The following is a 20,660-nucleotide window of genomic DNA, read 5'->3' on the forward strand; positions in this document are numbered from 1 at the left end:
TAAAGCTCAACATTCAGAAAACGAAGATCAAGGCATCTGGTCCCATCACTTCATGGCAAATAGATGGAGGAACAGTGGCAACAGTGGCAGACTTTATTTTGGGGGGCTCCAAAATCACTACAGATGGTGATTGCAGCCATGAAATTAAAAGGTGCTTACTCCTTGGGAGAAAAGTTATGACCAACCTGGACAGCATATTAAAAAGCAGAGATATTACTTTGCCAACAGAAGTCTTCTAGTCAAGGCTATGGTTTTTCCAGTAGTCACGTATGGATGCGAGAGTTGGAGTATAAAGAAAGCTGAGCACAGAAGAATTGATGCTTTTGAACTGAGGTGTTGGAGAAGACTCTTGAGAGTCCCTTGGACTTCAAGGAGATCCAACCAGTCTATCCTAAAGGAAGTCAGTCCTGAATATTCATTGGAAGGACTGATGCTGAAGCTGAAACTCCAATACTTTGACCACCTGATGTGAAGAGCTGACTCATTTGAAAAGACCCTGATGCTGGAAAAGATTGAAGGTGGGAGGAGACGGGGACGATGGAGGATGGGATGGTTGGATGGCATAACTGATTCAATGGACATGAGTTTGAGTAAATTCCAGGAGTTAGTAATGGACAGGGAGGCCTGGTGAGCTGCAGTCCATGGGGTCACAAAGAATCAGACACAACTGAGTGACTGAACTGAACTGAACTGAAATGACACAAGCAGGACAAATAGGGGAAATCCAAGAATTTTTTAGCTGGAATGATTGGAGAAGAATTTCTTTATCCACCAGGCTTGCTAAGCTAATAGAATATGAGTTTCAAGCTGCTGGAAACCCATTTAGTTGAATCCAAATGAGATAGCTAAATCAGATAGCTGATTCAGATAGCTGAATCCTATCTGAGAATAAAGCCAGATGCAGAGAAATCTGAAGCAAGGCTGGAGAGACAAGCAGTGTCTTGATGACATTTTTTAAAGCATTGAGTTCAGCATTTCTTAAGCTTGGGCACATTTCTTATGCTTCCCTGGTGGCTCAGATGGGAAGGAATCTGCCTGCAACGTGGGAGACCTGGGTTTGAGCCCTGGATTGGAAAGATCCCCTGGAGGAGAACATAGCAACACTCTCCAGTATTCTTGACTGGAGCATCTCCATGGACAGAGGAGCCTGGAGGGCTACAGTCCATGGGGTCACGTGTGTGTGACCATGGGGTCACAAAGAGTCACAAAGACATGACTGCATGACTAACAGTTTCACACTTTCATTTTCATGGTCATAAAACTAGGCTTAAAATGAGCAAGATTTACCCAATCTACAACTTGATTTAGCCAGTTCCAAATCCTTGCTCAGTTGTCTTTTTAAGGCTCAACTCCTAGAAAATAAAAGCTGTCAACTGTTGGGCACCACATACAATCTGCTGTGCAATCTGTTGTCCTACTATGGCACTTCTTAGCTTTCAGTCTGTAATTGGATATTTAAAATGCAGTCAGCGTCTCCGTTCATCTCTTCCTTTACTCAGGATTCTCTAAATGCACTGGGTACACAGTGGTGACAAGCCATAGCACTTGCCCATATGGGTGCTTATGTTCTGCTTATAGCCTCTTACTTTCAGAGTCTCAAGTAGCAGCTGCATCTCTGTGTGTGTACGTGTGTTTGCAATGTCAAAATTCATATTTTTGTCAGGGATTGGCAGGACACTCACTTAAATAATCACAGTCATCTTAAAGCTCCAGGACTCTGGTCAATGAAAGGGCTTCAGAAAAGATACCGGTAATCTTCTTGTTTCAGGCTTTGTCACCAGTATCTCTGTCTCTGCCTTTCACAGAGGGAGTATTGTCTAGTTCTTAAGAGTGCAGTCTCCCATAACAGGCTGGACTCAGCTCTCAGATCCACTGTTGTGTATACCTAGGCAAGTTCACCTAACCCTGGTAACTCTCTGCTTTTGCCTTTGCAAAATGAGATAGCATGTCTACTTATTTGGGTAGTTGTGAGGGTTAATTGAGGTCGTGCATACAAGCACTTTGCACTGTGTCTGGTAGTAGTCACATCCAGATAAATTACAGCTTTTTCTTATTCCTATGATTCTTAATATTTGACTAGAAAGATGCAAGTCTGCTTGTCCTTAGGAATCAGCTTGAATGCTCTTTTTCTTTTTTAAAGATACCATAGTTTTATCTAATATATAACCTATTTTCAAATATTCATGAATGTCCTAACAATGACTTTTATGCTTTTTTTTTTTCTTTCAGCATTCAATCAATGGTTCAGCATTGTATTTTCTTTATCACATCTTTTAAGCTTACTTAATGTAGAACAGTAGCCCTTTCTCTTTTGGTCTTTTATGACACTGATCTTTTGAAGAATCTGGAGCAGTGGCTTTAAAGAATGCCTGATGATTTGGATCTGTCTGAATGCTTCCTCATGATTAGATTCAAGATGGTGGGTGTATTTCAATTTTCAAGAGGATAATGACAGTTACAGAACTTATTGAACTTAATTTTTTCAAATGCTTGAGCCCATAATGATAATAAAAGCAAAATTTGAAGGAAGGAACGTTCTTTTTTAGAGAAGAATGACAGCTAGCAAAATGCAGAAAGAATTATGTGATTAGAAAATCTCCATTTTTCAGCCACAGATGCAATATTTACTTCAGGCAATGATAATCAATGTAAGCTAAAATATTCAATGAATGCAATGGTCTGCCATTTTAAAGGAAGTTAGTTGTTTAATTCTTCTCATTCAACCTCGTCTTAATCTTTATTATAGTGTATATAATGATTTTTCCATACTTCTTTTCTGTTTTTTTTTTTTTTCACAGAACAGGTACAATGTCTTAAAAAAAAAAATCAGTTTAACACCAGTATGTTAAATCATGTATAACTTTAGACATTCATTAGTTTATATATATAATGGGCACATAATTTGCTTTGAAAGAATTGCTCTGACTGTTGTGCATGACTGGTGTGGCAGAAGCAGGGGATTAGTTAGATTACTTCACTGATCCAAGGAGATGTGATGGTGGTACAAGCTGGTGGTGGAGGAAGAAAAACCTGGTTGTTTGTTGGATGTGCTTTAGAACTAGAGCTATACATTTGGATGAAGAAAATGAGAATAACAAAAATATAAAAATAAGAATAATAAAAAATTAATGAAAAATCCTTCCTGTTCTGTGATGACCAATTCAAAAATGAGTTTTGTTTTATGGTAAATTGATTTGGCCTCTAGATGGCTCCATTCTGCTAAGGAAACTTCAGGATTCTTTGGGTGTATGGGTGTTTTAGAAGATTTCACTGCTGCTGTATGCTTGGTTTTCCAGACTGATAGTATGGCTTCACTGTAAATTAATAGGCAGTTTTGAGTTTTTTGTTCAGATAGAGTTATGTGCATTGGCTTACATTTCTAACATAAATTTCTTCATTTTTGAGCCACTATTTAAGAACCACTAAAAAACTTTAAAAGCCAGGGAAACCTTGTGGATGTTGGTTACTTGTATGGGTTTCAAAATGTTTAAATTTACTCATTCACTCATTCATTTATTGAATGATTTCTGTATTCCAGGCACAATATTGGAGGCAGTGAAAACTATTGCTATGAGTAAAATATATATATTCTATCCTTTATCTATGCTGTGCCACATTAAGTCACTTCACTTGTATCCAACTCTTTCGACCCTGTGGACAATAGCCTGCCAGTTTCCTCTATCCATGGGATTTTCCAGGCAAGAATACTGGAGTGAGTTGCCATGCCCTCCTCTAGGGGATCTTGCCAATCGAGGGATAGAACCTGTATCTCTTAGGTCTCCTGCACTGGCAGCTGGGTTCTTTACCACTAGCACCACCTGAGAAGCCCAACCTTTATCCATTATAATTTAAATAAAAGCACTAAAAAGCTTGTTTTTAAGAACATTTATTAAACATTCCCCATGTACAAGGCCCAGTATCTTAGCACATTAGATGCATCTTTTCATTGAAATCTTCAAAATCACCCTATGAGGCAAAGGTGGTCCACATTTTACAGATGAAAAAACTGAGGAACAGAGAAGTTAAGTAACCTGGTAAAATTCAACCTGGGGTTTTTCTTGTGGAAACCAGTGTTTCTGATTTACCTGCCCATGAGCCATTCTCTCAGAGGTTGTGCTCAGTAGCTCAGTTGTTTGGTTTCTAAGTCGTATCCAACTCTTGTGACCCCATGGACTGTAGCCCTCCAGACTCTGCTGTCCATGGAATTTTCCAGGCAAGCATATTGTAGTGGTTTGCCATTTCCTATTCCAGAAGATCTTCCCTACCCAGGGAGGGAACTCATTTCTCTTATGTCTCCAGTATTGGCAAGGAGGTTCTTTAACACTGAGCCACCTTGAAGTTTTTTATCTATTTGAAAAAACAAACAAATGAGCTGTCCTTTCTTATTACTAAAAGTAGATTTTTAAAAATTTAGAATTTAAGTTCTTTGTCACATTTATGTAATGCAAATACATGCTTGTAGCTTTTTTACTTAGTGTTACTTTTTAATGAACAGAAGTTCTTAATTTTACTAAAGTCCCACTTACCATTATTTCCCTTAGTGATAGTGTTCAGTTGTCCTGTTTTCTTTGCTGGGGACTAGACACTTATGAATCAGCTATGGCTGTTGATGGGTGATTGGAATAAAAGGGAAGTACTGAAGATGCTTGATTAAACTGAAGGGAGTGAGGACATGCTTTTAAAGGCAGAGGGGGAAGAACATCACAAAGACCAGCAGGGTCATGATTTGGGGTCAGGGAGTTTATACTGGAGCAGGACAACCTTGAAGAGAATACAGAGGTCTCACACGGGCAAGGGCATGATTACTCCTTTATTTTGCAGAAGAGAGACATTTTCTAAGACTTTAACTTCAAGACAAGACCCTGGATAGAGTCCAGAGTTATGGTTTGATTTTTCTCTTTATTTTTATACTTGTGCCCAATGTATGGCAAGGTGGTGCAGTGCTGATTCAAAGCTTCTGAAGTCTGAGAGGTTGCAGATGGTGTAAAACCAAACTTAAATTGCTTTCAGGATCCGATGAGTTAGTGGAGGTCATGTTTTTATGCATTATATGCTTAGTAAATGCCTCTTCCTTTCCTTGCACATAATTATATTAACTTAAGTAACAGTATGAGGATGATTTAGAATTGCAATGGGGTGAAAGCCAAAGTAAGTTTTTTGTTTTTTGATTTGTATGTGTGTATGTGTGTGTTCTTGTATTTAAAGCATGGGCCATTGTTTTCTTTTTATTTTGAAAAAGAATTTCACATTTATTTAATTAGTATTACATGACTCAGTTAATTTTACATGTGTCACCTAGGTGTTTCACATATGCTATCTCATTTAATGTCCACAATAAAGGGTATGTTATTGTCACTGTTTTACAAATGGGGGAATAGAGGCTAAGAGAGATGAAATAATTTGCCGAAGAACCCTTGTCTAAAAATATTTAAGAGTTCAGAATTTAGCTACGTTTTTATTATGAAAGTACCTATCATAGTTTTGAATTTTAGGATTAAGAATTATTCACTATTACACACCACTATTTTATTTTAGTACAACTTACATTTTAAATTATTTGAATATTCTGATACCATTAAATTATTTTCTGATTCATAAGCTTCAGATGGCAAGTGTGAATGTGAAATAGGGCGTCACTATGTCAATCAGCAGGAACAACATTTAAACACGCGCTGAGCTCAGTGGTAACCATGTATCTTTGGATGAATAACTTTTTAGGAAGACATAGCTTGATAATAGGGGGGATTTTGGGTGAGATCCTGTGCCTTTCTTGGAACATCAGTTCAACAGGGAGAAATGTGGTATACTAGTGTGATTAAGGTCAAATGTGATTCCATAATTACAGGGCCACATATAGTCCCAATGGTCACAGGACTGACATTTCCCTCAAGTAGTTGTGTTGGATTTTGGTTGTCAGTTTAGCACTGCTATTACTCACTTCTATAGTTTTATCTGCATTCAAGAAGCATATTTGAGCTAGATTTCTTTACACAGTAGTTATGAGGTAGTATTTTTCCAATGATAGGTATTTGAACAATACTTGGAAGGTAGAGAGGAAGAAAGGCTGTTATTCTTAGGGGATTATTAAAACTTCACACTTACGATGGTGTCTCAGACATCTCTTTCAGCTCCTATTTAGTGGCCGGGATGATCAGACATGTTAGCTTTTCAGACTTCTCTCTTCAAGCTATCATTTTGCATTTTGGTGTCCTGATGTGGAGGCATCTCAGATTTTCCCATGAGCTTTTTGCTTCAAGGACACTGTAGGCAAAAACAGTGTTCTTCAGTTCTTCCAGTTTCCCTGAGTCCTAGCATCTCTACCTGTGCCTGAGCATTAAAAAATCTAGCTCCACTGTTTTTTTTTTTTTTAATTTTAAATTTATTTTCTTTTAATTGAAGGATAATTTGCATTTCAATGTGTGCTGGTTTCTGCTATATATCAACATGAATAAACCATAGGTATACTCGTCCCCTCCCTCTTGAACCTCTCTTCTACCTCCCATACCAGCCCACCCCCTCCAGATTGTCACAGAGCACCAGTCAGTAGCTCCACTGTCTTGAGTAAGCTTCTATTTTAATGCACCCTATTTAAAAAAAAATAAAAATAAAAACAAATGAGTCAGCTCTGATGCAAAGAGCTGACTCATTTGAAAAGACCCTGATGGCTTTTTTCTTGTTTCTTGATGTAAGCCTGTAATGCTATGAACCTTCCCCTTAGCACTGCTTTTACAGTGTCCCATAGGTTTTGGGTTGTTGTGTTTTCATTTTCATTCATTTCTATACATATTTTGATAAATGCTGGAGAGGGTGTGGAGAAAAGGGAACCCTCTTACACTGTTGGTGGGAATGCAAACTAGTACAGCCACTATGGAAAACAGTGTGGAGATTTCTTAAAAAAACTGGAAATAGAACTGCCATATGACCCAGCAATACCACTTCTAGGTATACACACTGAGGAAACCAGATCTGAAAGAGACATGTGCACCCCAATGTTCACTGCAGCACTGTTTATAATAATAGCCAGGACATGGAAGCAACCTAGATGCCCATCAGCAGATGAATGGATAAGGAAGCTGTGGTACATATACACCATGGAATATTACTCAGCCGTTAAAAAGAATTCATTTGATCAGTTCTAATGAGATGGATGAAACTGCAGCCCATTATACAGAGTGAAGTAAGCCAGAAAGATAAAGATCATTACAGCATACTAACACATATATATGGAATTTAGAAAGATGGTAATGATAACCCTATATGCAAAACAGAAAAAGAGACACAGAAGTACAGAACAGACTTTTGAACTCTGTGGGAGAAGGTGAGGGTGGGATGTTTCAAAAGAACAGCATGTATATTATCTATGGTGAAACAGATCACCAGCCTAGGTGGGATGCATGAGACAAGTGCTTGGGCCTGGTGCACTGGGAGGACCCAGAGGAGTCGGGTGGAGAGGGAGGTGGGAGGGGGGATCGGGATGGGGAATACGTGTAACTCTATGGCTGATTCATGTCAATGTATGACAAAACCCACTGAAATGTTGTGAAGTAATTAGCCTCCAACTAATAAAAAAAAAAAAAAGAAAAGAAAAAGAAAAGACCCTGATCGTGGGAAAGATTGAAGACGAGAGCAGAAGGGGATGACAGAGGATGAGATGGTTGGATGGCATCACCGACTCGATGGACAGGAGTTTGAGTAAGCTCTGGGAGTTGGTGAAGGACAGGGACACCTGGTGTTCTGCAGTCCATGGGGTCTCAAAGAGTCGGACACAACTGGGCGACTGAACTGAACTGATTTTTAAAAAAAAAAATCTCTTTGTTTATGGTTGCTCGAGTCTTTGTTGCTATGTGCAGACTTTCTCTAGTTGTAGTTCACGAGCTTCTCATTGCAGTGGCTTCTCTTTTTGAGGAACACAGGCTCTAGGGTATGTGAGTTCAGTAGTTGTGGCTCTCAGGCTTAGTTGACCTGTAGCCTGTGGGATCTTCCCCAGCCAGGGATCACCTGGGTCCCCAGCATTGACAGGCAGATTCTTAACCAGTGGACTACCAGGGAAGTCTCATGCACACCGTTTTTAAATCACTCAACCAAGAGGTTGAGTTCTCAGCTAAAATTCTCAGTTGCTCTCTTATGCTGACTTAACTAGGCATTTCATCCTCTGTACTTCATTTTCCTTAACTGTTAAATAGGATAAAATCACGCCTACCTTAAAAAATTTGTTCTACACTTGTTTATTTTTTTCTTTCATGCACCTATGCATTCACTCAGTCACCCACAATGAAAGGATGTATGATGCCCTTTCAAAAAATTACTATCAAATTACAACTTGGTCAAACCCTTCCTTAATGCAATGCTTAATTGCTGTATTACTGTTTTGTAACAGGTTTAGGGTCTCCTTTTCTCTTTCATCCTATCCCCCCACACCCATTTAGTCAGGGGTCAGTCCTCATCAGGTCACACTTAGCATGCTTTTCCATATTTTCAGCTTCAACCATTCATATCTTGTTTTTAATTATTGTGTGTGTGTGTGTGTTGTTGTTGTTGTTTTTTTTTTTTCCAAATTCAGCATCTCTTGTTCTGCTTCATTTAGGTAAGTTTTATTTAGAGGATTGCTGTCTTCAACTCTCAGTCTGTATTGCTTGGGCAGAAGTGACCCTATCCTGGGACTCCAAAGACAAGTACATGTCTTAATCCTGAGCAGTCAGAGCAATGGATACATTATCTCGGTCACAGTGATTGGTTTCAGTTCAGTTCAGTTCAGTTGCTCAGTCATGTCCGTCTCTTTGTGACTCCATGAATCGCAGCACGCCAGGCCTCCTGATGCATCACCAACTCCAGGAGTTTACTCAAACTCATGCCCATCGAGTCGGTGATGCCATTCAGCCATCTCATCCTCTATCGTCCCCTTCTCCTTCTGCCCCCAATCCCTTCCAGCATCAGAGTCTTTTCCAAATGAGTCAATTCTTTGCATGAGGTGGCCAAAGTATTGGAGTTTCAGCTTCAGCATCAGTCCTTCCAGTGAACACCGAGGACTGATCTCCTTTAGGATGGACTGTTTGGATCTCCTTGCAGTCCAAGGGACTTGCAAGAGTCTTCTCCAACACCACAGTTCAAAAGCATCAATTCTTCGGTGCTCAGCTTTCTTCACAGTTCAACTCTCACATTCATGCATGACCACTGGAAAAACCATAGCCTTGACCAGACGGACCTTTGTTGGCAAAGTAATGTCTCTGCTTTTTAATATGCTATCTAGGTTGGCCATAACTTTCCTTCCAAGGAGTAACCGTCTTTTAATTTCATGGCTGCGATCACCATCTGCAGTGATTTTGGAGCCCCCCAAAATAAAATCTGCCACTGTTTCCACTGTTTCTCCATCTATTTGCAATGAGGTGATGGGACCAGATGCGATGATCTTAGTTTTCTGAATGTTGAGCTTTAAGCCAACTTTTTCACTCTCCTCTTTCACTTTCATCAAGAGGTTTTTTAGTTCCTCTTCACTTTCTGCCATAAGGGTGGTGTCATCTGCATATCTGAGGTTATTGATATTTCTCTCTGCAATCTTGATTCCAGCTTGTGCTTCTTCCAGTCCAGCGTTTCTCATGATATACTCTGCATATAAGTTAAATAAGCATGGTGACAATATACAGCCTTGAACCTCCTTTTCCTATTTGGAACCAGTCTGTTGTTCCATGTCCAGTTCTAATTGTTGCTTCCAGACCTGCATACAGGTTTCTGAAGAGGTAGGTCAGGGGGTCTGGTATTCCCATCTCTTTCAGAATTTTCCACAGTTTATCGTGATCCACACAGTCAAACGCTTCGACATAGTCAATAAAGCAGAAATAGATGTTTTTCCGGAACTCTCCTGCTTTTTTGATGTTCCAGCACATGTTGGCAATTTGATCTCTGGTTCCTCTGCCTTTTATAAAACCAACTTGAACATCTGGGAGTTCACAGTTCACGTATTGCTGAGGCCTGGCTTGGAGAATTTTGAGCATTACTTTACTGCGTGTGAGATGACTGGTTTAGGGATGGGCAAATGACACAAGATGGGCAATTAGGGGAAATCCAAGAAATTTTTAGCTAGAATCATTGGAAAATAGTTTCTTTACCTACCAGGCTTGCTAAGCTAATAGAATATGAGTTTCAAGCTGCTGGAAACCCATTTAGCTGAATCTGAACGGGAACCTATCTGAGAATGAAGCCAAACGCAGAGACATCTGAAGCAAGGCTGGAGAGACAAGCAATGTCTTGATGCCATTTTTTGAGGCATTGAATTCAGCGTTTCTTAAGCTTGGGCATGTTTCTTATGCTTCCCTGGTGGCTAGGGTGGGAAGGAATCTGCCTGCAAGGTGGGAGACCTGGGTTTGATCCCTGGATTTGAAAGATCCCCTGGAGGAGGACATGGCAACACTCTCCAGTATTCTTGACTGGAAAATCTTCATGGACAGAGGAGCCTGGAGGGCTACAGTCCATGGGGTCACGTGTGTGTGACCATGGGGTCACAAAGAGTCACAAAGACATGACTGCATGACTAACAGTTTCACACTTTCATTTTCATGGTCATAAAACTAGGCTTAAAATGAACAAGATTTACCCAATCTACAACTTGATTTAGCCAGTTCCAAATCCTTGCTCAGTTGTCTTTTTTAAGGCTCAACTCCTAGAAAATAAAAGCTGTCAACTGTTGGGCACCACATACAATCTGCTGTGCAATCTGTTGTCCTACTATGGCACTTCTTAGCTTTCAGTCTGTAATTGGATATTTAAAATGCAGTCAGCGTCTCCATTCATCTGTTCCTTTATTCAGCATTCTCTAAATGCACTGGGTACACAGTGGTGACAAGCCATAGCACTTGCCCATATGGGTGCTTATGTTCTGCTTATAGCCTCTTACTTTCAGAGTCTCACGTAGCAGCTGCATCTCTGTGTGTGTACGTGTGTTTGCAATGTCAAAATTCATATTTTTGTCAGGGATTGGCAGGACACTCACTTAAATAATCACAGTCATCTTAAAGCTCCAGGACTCTGGCCAATGAAAAGGCTTCAGAAAAGATACCGGTAATCTTCTTGTTTCAGTAGCTTTGTCACCAGGATCTCTGTCTCTGCCTTTCACAGAGGGAGTATTGTCTAGTTCTTAAGAGTGCAGTCTCCCATAACAGGCTGGACTCAGCTCTCAGATCCACTGTTGTGTAAACCTAGGCAAATTCACCTAACCCTGGTAACTCTCTGCTTTTGCCTTTGCAAGATGAGATAGCATGTCTACTTATTTGGGTAGTTGTGAGGATTAAGTGAGGTCGTGCATACAAGCACTTTGCACTGTGTCTGGTAGTAGTCACGTCCAGATAAATTACAGCTTTTTCTTATTCCTACGATTCTTAATATTTGACTAGAAAATGCAAGTCTGCTTGTCCTTCTGGAACCAGTTTGATTATTCTGTCATTTTAAAGGAATTTAGTTGTTTAATTCTTTATCATTTAATCTTTATTATAATATATATGATGATTTTTCCATAAATTTTTCTGTTGCCTTCACAGAACAGGTACAATGACTTTTTTAAAAATAAATTTAACACAAGTACTCGAAATCACGTATAACTTTAGACAGTCATTAATTTGTGTATATAATGGACAGATAATTTGCTTTGAAAGCATTGCTCTGACTCATTGTGCATGGACTGGTGTGGCAGAATCAGGGGATTAGTTAGATTACTGTACTGATCCAAGGAGAAGTGATGGTGGTACAAACTGGTGGTGGAGGAAGAAAAACCTTTTTGCTTGTTGGATGTGCTTTAGAACTAGAGCTATATTTTTGGAAAAAGAAAATGAGAATAACAAAAAAATAAAAATAAGAGTAAGAGAAATTAATGAAAAATCCTTCCTATTCTGTGATGACCAATTCAAAAATAAATTTTGTTTTATGGTAAATTGATTTGGCCTCTAGATGGCTCCATTTTGCTAAGGAACCTTCAAGATTCTTTGTGTGTATGCCTGTCCTAGAAAATTTCACTGCTGCAGTGTGTTTGGTTTTCCAGATTGATATATGACTTCACTGTAAATTAATAAGCAGTTTTGACTTTCTTTGTTCAGATAGAATTATATGCATTGGCTCACATTTCTAACATAAATTTCTTCATTTTTGAACCACTAAGAAACTTTATAAGCCAGGGAAAACTTGTGTATGTTGGTTGCTTGAATGGGTTTCAAAATGTTTAAATTTACTCATTCACTCATTCACTGAATGACTTCTGTGTTCCAGACCCAATGTTAGAAGCACTGAAAAGTATTGCTATGAGCAAAAATACATATTCTGTCCTTTATCTGTGCTGTGCCACATTAAGTCACTTCACTTGTATCTGACTCTTTTGACCCTGGGGACAATAGCCCGTCAGGTTCCTCTGTCCATGGGATTCTCCAGGCAATATACTGGAGTGGATTGCCATGCCCTTCTCTCCTGACCCAGGGATAGGACCTGCATCTCGTAGGTATGCTGCATTGGCAGCTGGGTTCTTTACCACTAGCACCACCTGGGAAGCCCAACCTTTATCTATTATAATTTAAATAAAAGCACCAAGAAGGTTTATTTTTGTTTGTTTGTTTGTTTTTAGGTTACATTTATTATACATTCCTCATGTACAAGGCCCAGTATCTTAGCACATTAAATGCATCTTTTCATTGAAATCTTCAAAATAACCCCATGAGGCAAGAGTTGTCTATATTTTACAGGTGAAAAAACTGAGAAACAGAGAAGTTAAGTAACCTGGTCAAGTTCAACCCGGGATTTTTATCATGGAATCCAGTCTTTCTGCTTTACCTGCCCGTGAGCCATTTTCTCAGAGGTTGTCCTCAGTCACTCAATCGTTGTTGTTTAGTTTCTAAGTCATGTCCAACTCTTGCAACTGCATGTGTAGCCCTCCAGGCACCGTGTCCATGAAATTTTCCAGGCAAGAACACTGGAGTCAGTTGCCATTTCCTATTGCAGGGGATATTCCTGACCCATTGATCAAACTCACATCTCCTGTGTTGGCAGGTGGGTTCTTTACAACTCTGCCACCTGGGAAGCTCCTCAGAGGTTGTGCAAACCTGTAAAGTCTGAATAGCATGGACAACTCCTCTGACCAGTCTTCACAGAAGCCTGACTCCCTTCTTCTGTTCTTCTTTATTCCTTTTGCATTCACCTCAAGTCTTGCTTCTTTTGTAAAACTATTCCAGATTATGTGAGTTAGTCCCCCTTTTTGAGCCCTTAGAGCATCTGTGGCACATGCATGGAAGAGCCTTCTTCTTTGTAGTATGCATGTCTAACAGAACAATGGAGGATGAGTCTAATCATCAAAACCCCCAAGTGGCAGATGAACTTCTCTGTGATTTGGGGAAGTGTCCTTTAGAAGTTCTAGAAATTTAGGGCCTTAGGAAGCATCACTATGAACAAAGCTAGTGGAGGTGATGGAATTCCAGTTGAGTTATTTCAATTCCTAAAAGATGATGTTGTGAAAGTGCTGCACTCAATATGCCAGCGAATTTGGAAAACTCAGTGGTGGCCTCAGGACTGGAAAAGGTCAGTTTTCACTCCAATCCCTAAGAAAGGCAATCCCAAAGAACGCTCAAACTACGGCACAATTGCACTCATCTCACATGCTAGTAAAGTAATGCTCAAAATTCTCCAAGCCGGGCTTCAACAATACGTGAACTGTGAATTTCCAGACGTTCAAGCTGGTTTTAGAAAAGGCAAAGGAACAAGAGACCAAATTGCCAAAATCTGATGGATCATCAAAAAAGCAAGAGAGTTCCAGGAAAACATCTATTTCTGCTTTATTGACTATGTCAAAGCCTTTGATTGTGTGGATCACAATAAACCGTGGAAAATTCTGAAAGAGTTGGGAATACCAAACCACCTGACCTGCCTCCAGAGAAACCTGTGTGCAGGTCTGGAAGCAACAGTTAGAACTGGATATGGAAAACAGACTGGTTCCAAATAGGAAAAGGAGTACATCAATGCTGTATATTGTCACCATGCTTATTTAACTTAAATGCAGAATACATCATGAGAAATGCTGGGCTGGATGAAGCACAAGCTGGAATCAAGATTGCCAGAAGAAATATCAATAACCTCAGATATGCAAATGACACCACCCTTATGGCAGAAAGTGAAGAGGAACTAAAGAGCCTCTTGATGAAAGTGAAAGAGGAGAGTGAAAAAGTTGGCTTAAAGTTCCACATTCAGAAGACTAAGATCATGGCATCTGGTCCCATCACTTCATGGCAAACAGATGGAGAAATGTGGGAACTTTATTTTTTTGGGCTCCAAAATCACTGCAGATGGTGATTGTAGCCATGAAATTAAAAGACGCTTACTCCCTGGAAGGAAAGTTATGACCAACCTAGATAGCGTATTAAAAAGCAGAGACATTACTTTGCCAACAAAGGTCTGTCTAGTCAAGGCTATGGTTTTTCCAGTAGTCATGTATGGATGTGAGAGTTGGACTATAAATAAAGCTGAGCACTGAAGAATTGATGCTTTTGAACTGCAATGTTGGAGAAGACTCTTGAGAGTCCCTTGGACTTCAAGGAGATCCAACCAGTCCATTCTGAAGGAAATCAGTCCTGAATATTCATTGGAAGGACTAATGTTGAAGCTGAAACTCCAATACTTTGGCCACCAGATGCAAAGAGCTGACTCATTTGAAAAGACCCTGATGCTGGAAAAGATTGAAGGTGAGAGGAGAAGGGAACCACAGAGGATGAGAGGGTTGGATGGCATCACTGACTCAATGGACATGAGTTTGAGTAAACTCCAGGAGTTGGTGATAGACAGGGAGGCCTTGCATGCTGCAGTCCATGGGGTCACAAAGAGTCAGACATGACTGAGCAACTGAACTGAACTGAACTGGACCTTTTGGAAGACAAATGGAGGACTCATTGAAGAGGGAATTGTTCCTAATTAACTGACAGCGTCAGAATGTCAAATAGAAAGTTCAGGAGAAGTTTCCTAACTAATCATTCACACTGCTTCTCTCTGTGAGTTCTTTACTCCCTTTCCCTCTCTTGGCTCCTATTCTGATTACTTGATGGGTAATGGTAATAGAGATAGCTGATTCTCTGACGCTATACACCCCATCTTCTTCTTTAATAGTAGAAAACCCATGGCTACACAAGTAGTATCTACATATTCCCACTATCCTTGCAGCTTCGTGTGACCATGTAAGTCCAGTCCAACTTGATGAAAATAGAAAGTATATATTTCTGTGCTTTATAATTAAAATGAATAGGTCTGTACTGGCTTTGCCCATTTCCTTCTGTCACGTGGGAGGTGATGAGAAGTGGCACTGTCACTTTTAGACCTAGAGTTTAAAGTTGTTTGTTGAAAATATCAGAGCACTGTATTTTGAATCTTATATAATTGAACTTATTTTCTTCAATTAATATACAGTTGATACTTAAAATTGGGCCACTGCCCTAACATTTAACTTAGCATTTGTTCTTAAAGAGTAGGGTACACATGCTGAGCTGGAAAACTGGTGATCTGTGTTATGCTTTAGTAAAACATTTGCTAAAACTCTCATTTGTAATACCTTGGAAAGTAGTCCAGATGTCAACAGAGTCTTTATCTGGCTAAATTTGTTGGGAAAATTACACTGAAGATGTGTGCTCTCTTCTTTTTGCTACATTTAGAAAAGTTCAATAAGAGAGAGTTGAAGTCAGGCTATTACAGCTATTAGAGGTTATGCTGATGAAACCATTTTTATAAGGGTGGGCCTTATAAAATCTTTGACACTTCCCTATGATTATATGTTATTTAGAAATTAACAGACAACCCAGTTCAGGTAAATAGATCAAATGAATAGTATTTACTATATTTTTTCCTTTATTTTTTATTTTTTTTTTATTATTTGAAGACTAATTACTTCACAACATTTCAGTGGGTTTTGTCATACATTGACATGAATCAGTCACAGAGTTACACGTATTCCCCATCCCATTCCCCCCTCCCACCTCCCTCTCCACCCGACTCCTCTGGGTCCTCCCAGTGCACCAGGCCCGAGCACTTGTCTCATGCATCCCACCTAGGCTGGTGATCTGTTTCACCATAGATAATATGCATGCTGTTCTTTCGAAACATCCCACCCTCACCTTCTCCCACAGAGTTCAAAAGTCTGTTCTGTACTTCTGTGTCTCTTTTTCTGTTTTGCATATAGGGTTATCGTTACCATCTTTCTAAATTTCATATATATGTGTTAGTATGCTGTAATGTTCTTTATCTTTCTGGCTTACTTCACTCTGTATAATGGGCTCCAGTTTCATCCATCTCATTAGAAGTGATTCAAATGAATTCTTTTTAATTGCTGAGTAATATTCCATGGTGTATATATACCACAGCTTCCTTATCCATTCGTCTGCTGATGGGCATCTAGGTTGCTTCCATGTCCTGGCTATTATAAACAGTGCTGCAATGAACATTGGGGTGCACGTGTCTCTTTCAGATCTGGTTTCCTCAGTGTGTATACCCAGAAGTGGTATTGCTGGGTCATATGGCAGTTCTATTTCCAGTTTTTTAAGAAATCTCCACACTTACTAGTTTGCATTCCCACCAACAGTGTAAGAGGGTTCCCTTTTCTCCACACCCTCTCCAGCATTTATTGTTTGTAGACTTTTGGATAGCAGCCATCCTGACTGGCGTGTAATGGTACCTCATTGTGGTTTTGATTTGCATTTCTCTGATAATGAGTGATGTGGAGCATCTTTTCATGTGTTTGTTAGCCATCTGTATGTCTTCTTTGGAGAAATGTCTGTTTAGTTCTTTGGCCCATTTTTTGATTGGGTCATTTATTTTTCTGGAATTGAGCTTCAGGAGTTGCTTGTATATTTTTGAGATTAATCCTTTATCTGTTTCTTCATTTGCTATTATTTTCTCCCAATCTGAGGGCTGTCTTTTCACCTTACTTATAGTTTCCTTTGTAGTGCAGAAGCTTTTAAGTTTCATTAGGTCCCATTTGTTTAGTTTTGCTTTTATTTCCAATATTCTGGGAGGTGGGTCATAGAGGATCTTGCTGAGATTTATGTCGGAGAGTGTTTTGCCTATGTTCTCCTCTAGGAGTTTTATAGTTTCTGGTCTTACATTTAGATCTTTAATCCATTTTGAGTTTATTTTTGTGTATGGTGTTAGAAAGTGTTCTAGTTTCATTCTTTTACAAGTGGTTGACCAGTTTTCCCAGCACCACTTGTTAAAGAGGTTGTCTTTTTTCCATTGCATATCCTTGCCTCCTGTGTCAAAGATAAGGTGTCCATAGGTTCGTGGATTTATCTCTGGGCTTTCTATTCTGTTCCATTGATTTTTATTTCTGTCTTTGTGCCAGTACCATACTGTCTTGATGACTGTGGCTTTGTAGTAGAGTCTGAAGTCAGGCAGGTTAATTCCTCCAATTCCATTCTTCTTTCTCAAGATTGCTTTGGCTATTCGAGGTTTTTTGTATTTCCATACAAATTGTGAAATTATTTGTTCTAGTTCTGTGAAAAATACCGTTGGTAGCTTGATAGGGATTGCATTGAATCTATAGATTGCTTTGGGTAGAATAGCCATTTTGACAATGTTGATTCTTCCAATCCATGAACACGGTATGTTTCTCCATCTGTTTGTGTCCTCTTTGATTTTTTTCATCAGTGTTTTATAGTTTTCTATGTATAGGTCTTTCATTTCTTTAGGTAGATATACTCCTAAGTATTTTATTCTTTTTGTTGCAACAGTGAATGGTATTGTTTCCTTAATTTCTCTTTCTGTTTTTTCATTGTCAGTATATAGGAATGCAAGGGATTTCTGTGTGTTAATTTTATATCCTGCAACTTTACTATATTCATTGATTAGTTCTAGTAATTTTCTGGAAGAGTCCTTAGGGTTTTCTATGTAGAGGATCATGTAATCTGCGAACAGCGAGAGATTCACTCCTTCTTTTCCTATCTGGATTCCTTTTACTTCTTTTTCTGCTCTGATTGCTGTGGCCAAAACTTCCAACACTATGTTGAATAGTAGTGGTGAGAGTGGGCATCCTTGTCTTGTTCCTGATTTCAGAGGAAATGCTGTCAATATTTCACCATTGAGGGTGATGCTTGCTGTGGGTTTGTCATATATAGCTTTTATTATGTTGAGGTATGTTGTTCCTTCTATTCCTGCTTTCTGGAGAGTTTTAATCATAAATGAGTGTTGAATTTTGTCAAAGGCTTTCTCTGCATCTATTGAGATAATCATATGGTTTTTATCTTCCAATTTGTTAATGTGGTGTATTACGTTGATTGATTTGCGGATATTAAAGAATCCTTGCTTTCCTGGGATAAAGCCCACTTGGTCATGGTGTATGATTTTTTTAATATGTTGTTGGATTCTGTTTGTTAGAATTTTGTTAAGGATTTTTGCATCTATGTTCATCAGTGATATTGGCCTGGTTTTCTTTTTTTGTGGCATCTTTGTCTGGTTTTGGAATTAGGGTGATGGTGGCCTCATAGAATGAGTTTGGAAGTTTACCTTCATCTGCAATTTTCTGGAAGAGTTTGAGTAAGATAGGTGTTAGCTCTTCTCTAAATTTTTGGTAGAATTCAGCTGTGAAGCCATCTGTTCCCGGGCTTTTGTTTGCTGGAAGATTTTTGATTACAGTTTCGATTTCCTTGCTTGTGATGGGTTTGTTAAGATCTATTTCTTCTGGTTCAGGTTTGGAAAGTTATACTTTTCTAAGAATTTGTCCATTTCATCCAAGTTGTCCATTTTATTGGCATAGAGCTGCTGGTAGTAGTCTCTTATGATCCTTTGGATTTCAGTGTTGTCTGTTGTGATCTCACGCTTTTCATTTCTAATTTTGTTAATTTGGTTCTTCTCTCTTTGTTTCTTAATGAGTCTTGCTAATGGTTTGTCAATTTTGTTTATTTTTTCAAAAAACCAGCTTTTAGCTTTGTTGATTTTTGCTATGGTCTCTTTAGTTTCTTTTGCATTTATTTCTGCCCTAATTTTTAAGATTTCTTTCCTTCTGCTAACCCTGGGGTTCTTCGTTTCTTTCTTCTCTAATTGCTTTAGGTGTAGAGTTAGGTTATTTATTTGGCTTTTTTCTTGTTTCTTGATGTAAGCCTGTAATGCTATGAACCGTCCCCTTAGCACTGTTTTTACAGTGTCCCATAGGTTTTGGGTTGTTGTGTTTTCATTTTCATTCATTTCTATACATATTTTGATTTCTTTTTTGATTTCTTCTATGATTTGTTGGTTATTCAGAAACGTGTTATTTAGCCTCCATATGTTGGAATTTTTAACAATTTTTTTCCTGTAATTGAGATCTAATCTTATTGCTCTGTTGTCAGAAAAGATGACTGGAATGATTTCAATTTTTCTGAATTTTCCAAGACCAGATTTATGGCCCAGGATGTGATCTATTCTGGAGAAGGTTCCGTGTGCACTTGAGAAAAAGTGAAGTTGATTGTTTTGGGGTGAAATGTCCAATAGATATCAATTAGGTCTAGCTGGTCCATTGTGTCATTTAAGGTTTGTGTTTCCTTGTTAATTTTCTGTTTAGTTGATCTATCCATAGTTGAGAGTGGGGTATTAAAGTCTCCCACTATTATTATGTTACTATTAATTTCCTCTTTCATACTCGTTAGCGTTTGCCGTAGATATTGTGGTGCTCCTATGTTGGGTGCATATATATTTGTAATTGTTATATCTTCTTCTTGGATTGATCCTTTGATCATTATGTAGTGTCCTTCTTTGTCTCTTTTCACATCCTTTATTTGAAAGTCTATTTTATCTGATATGAGTATTGCGACTCCTGCTTTCTTTTGGTCTCCGTTTGCGTGAAATATTTTTTTCCAGCCCTTCACTTTTAGTCTATATGTGTCTCCTGTTTTGAGGTGGGTCTCTTGTAGACAGCATATGTAGGGGTCTTGTTTTTGTATCCATTCAGCCAATTTTTGTCTTTTGGTTGGGGCATTCAACCCATTTATATTTAAGGTAATTATTGATAGGTGTGGTCCCGTTGCCTTTTTTTTGTTGTTTTGGGTTCATGTTTATACAACCTTTCTGCATTTCCTGTCTAGAGAAGATCCTTTAGCATTTGTTTAAGAGCTGGTTTGGTGGTGCTGAATTCTCTCAGCTTTTGCTTGTCTGTAAAGCTTTTGAATTCTCCTTCATATCTGAATGAGATCCTTACTGGGTACAGTAATCTAGGTTGTAGGTTATTCTCTTTCATTACTTTCAGTATGTCCTGCCAGTCCCTTCTGGCCTGGAGGGTTTCTATTGATAGATCAGCTGTTATCCTTATGGGAATCCCTTTGTGTATTATCTGTTGTTTTTTCCTTGCTGCTTTTAGTATTTGTTCTTTGTGTTTGATCTTTGTTAATTTGGTTAATATGTGTCTTGGGGTGTTTTGCCTTGGGTTTATCCTGTTTGGGACTCTCTGGGTTTCTTGGACTTGGGTGGCTATTTCCTTCCCCATTTTAGGGAAGTTTTCAGCTATTATCTCCTCGAGTATTTTCTCATGGCCTTTCTTTTTGTCTTCTTCTTCTGGGACTCCTATGATTCGAATGTTGGGGCGTTTCACATTGTCCCAGAAGTCCCTGAGCTTGTCCTCATTTCTTTTGATTCTTTTTTCTTTTTTCCTCTCTGTTTCATTTATTTCCACCATTTTATCTTCTACCTCACTT

The sequence above is a fragment of the Muntiacus reevesi genome, chromosome 12, assembly GCF_963930625.1.
Source record: "Muntiacus reevesi chromosome 12, mMunRee1.1, whole genome shotgun sequence".
NCBI lineage: Eukaryota > Metazoa > Chordata > Mammalia > Artiodactyla > Cervidae > Muntiacus > Muntiacus reevesi.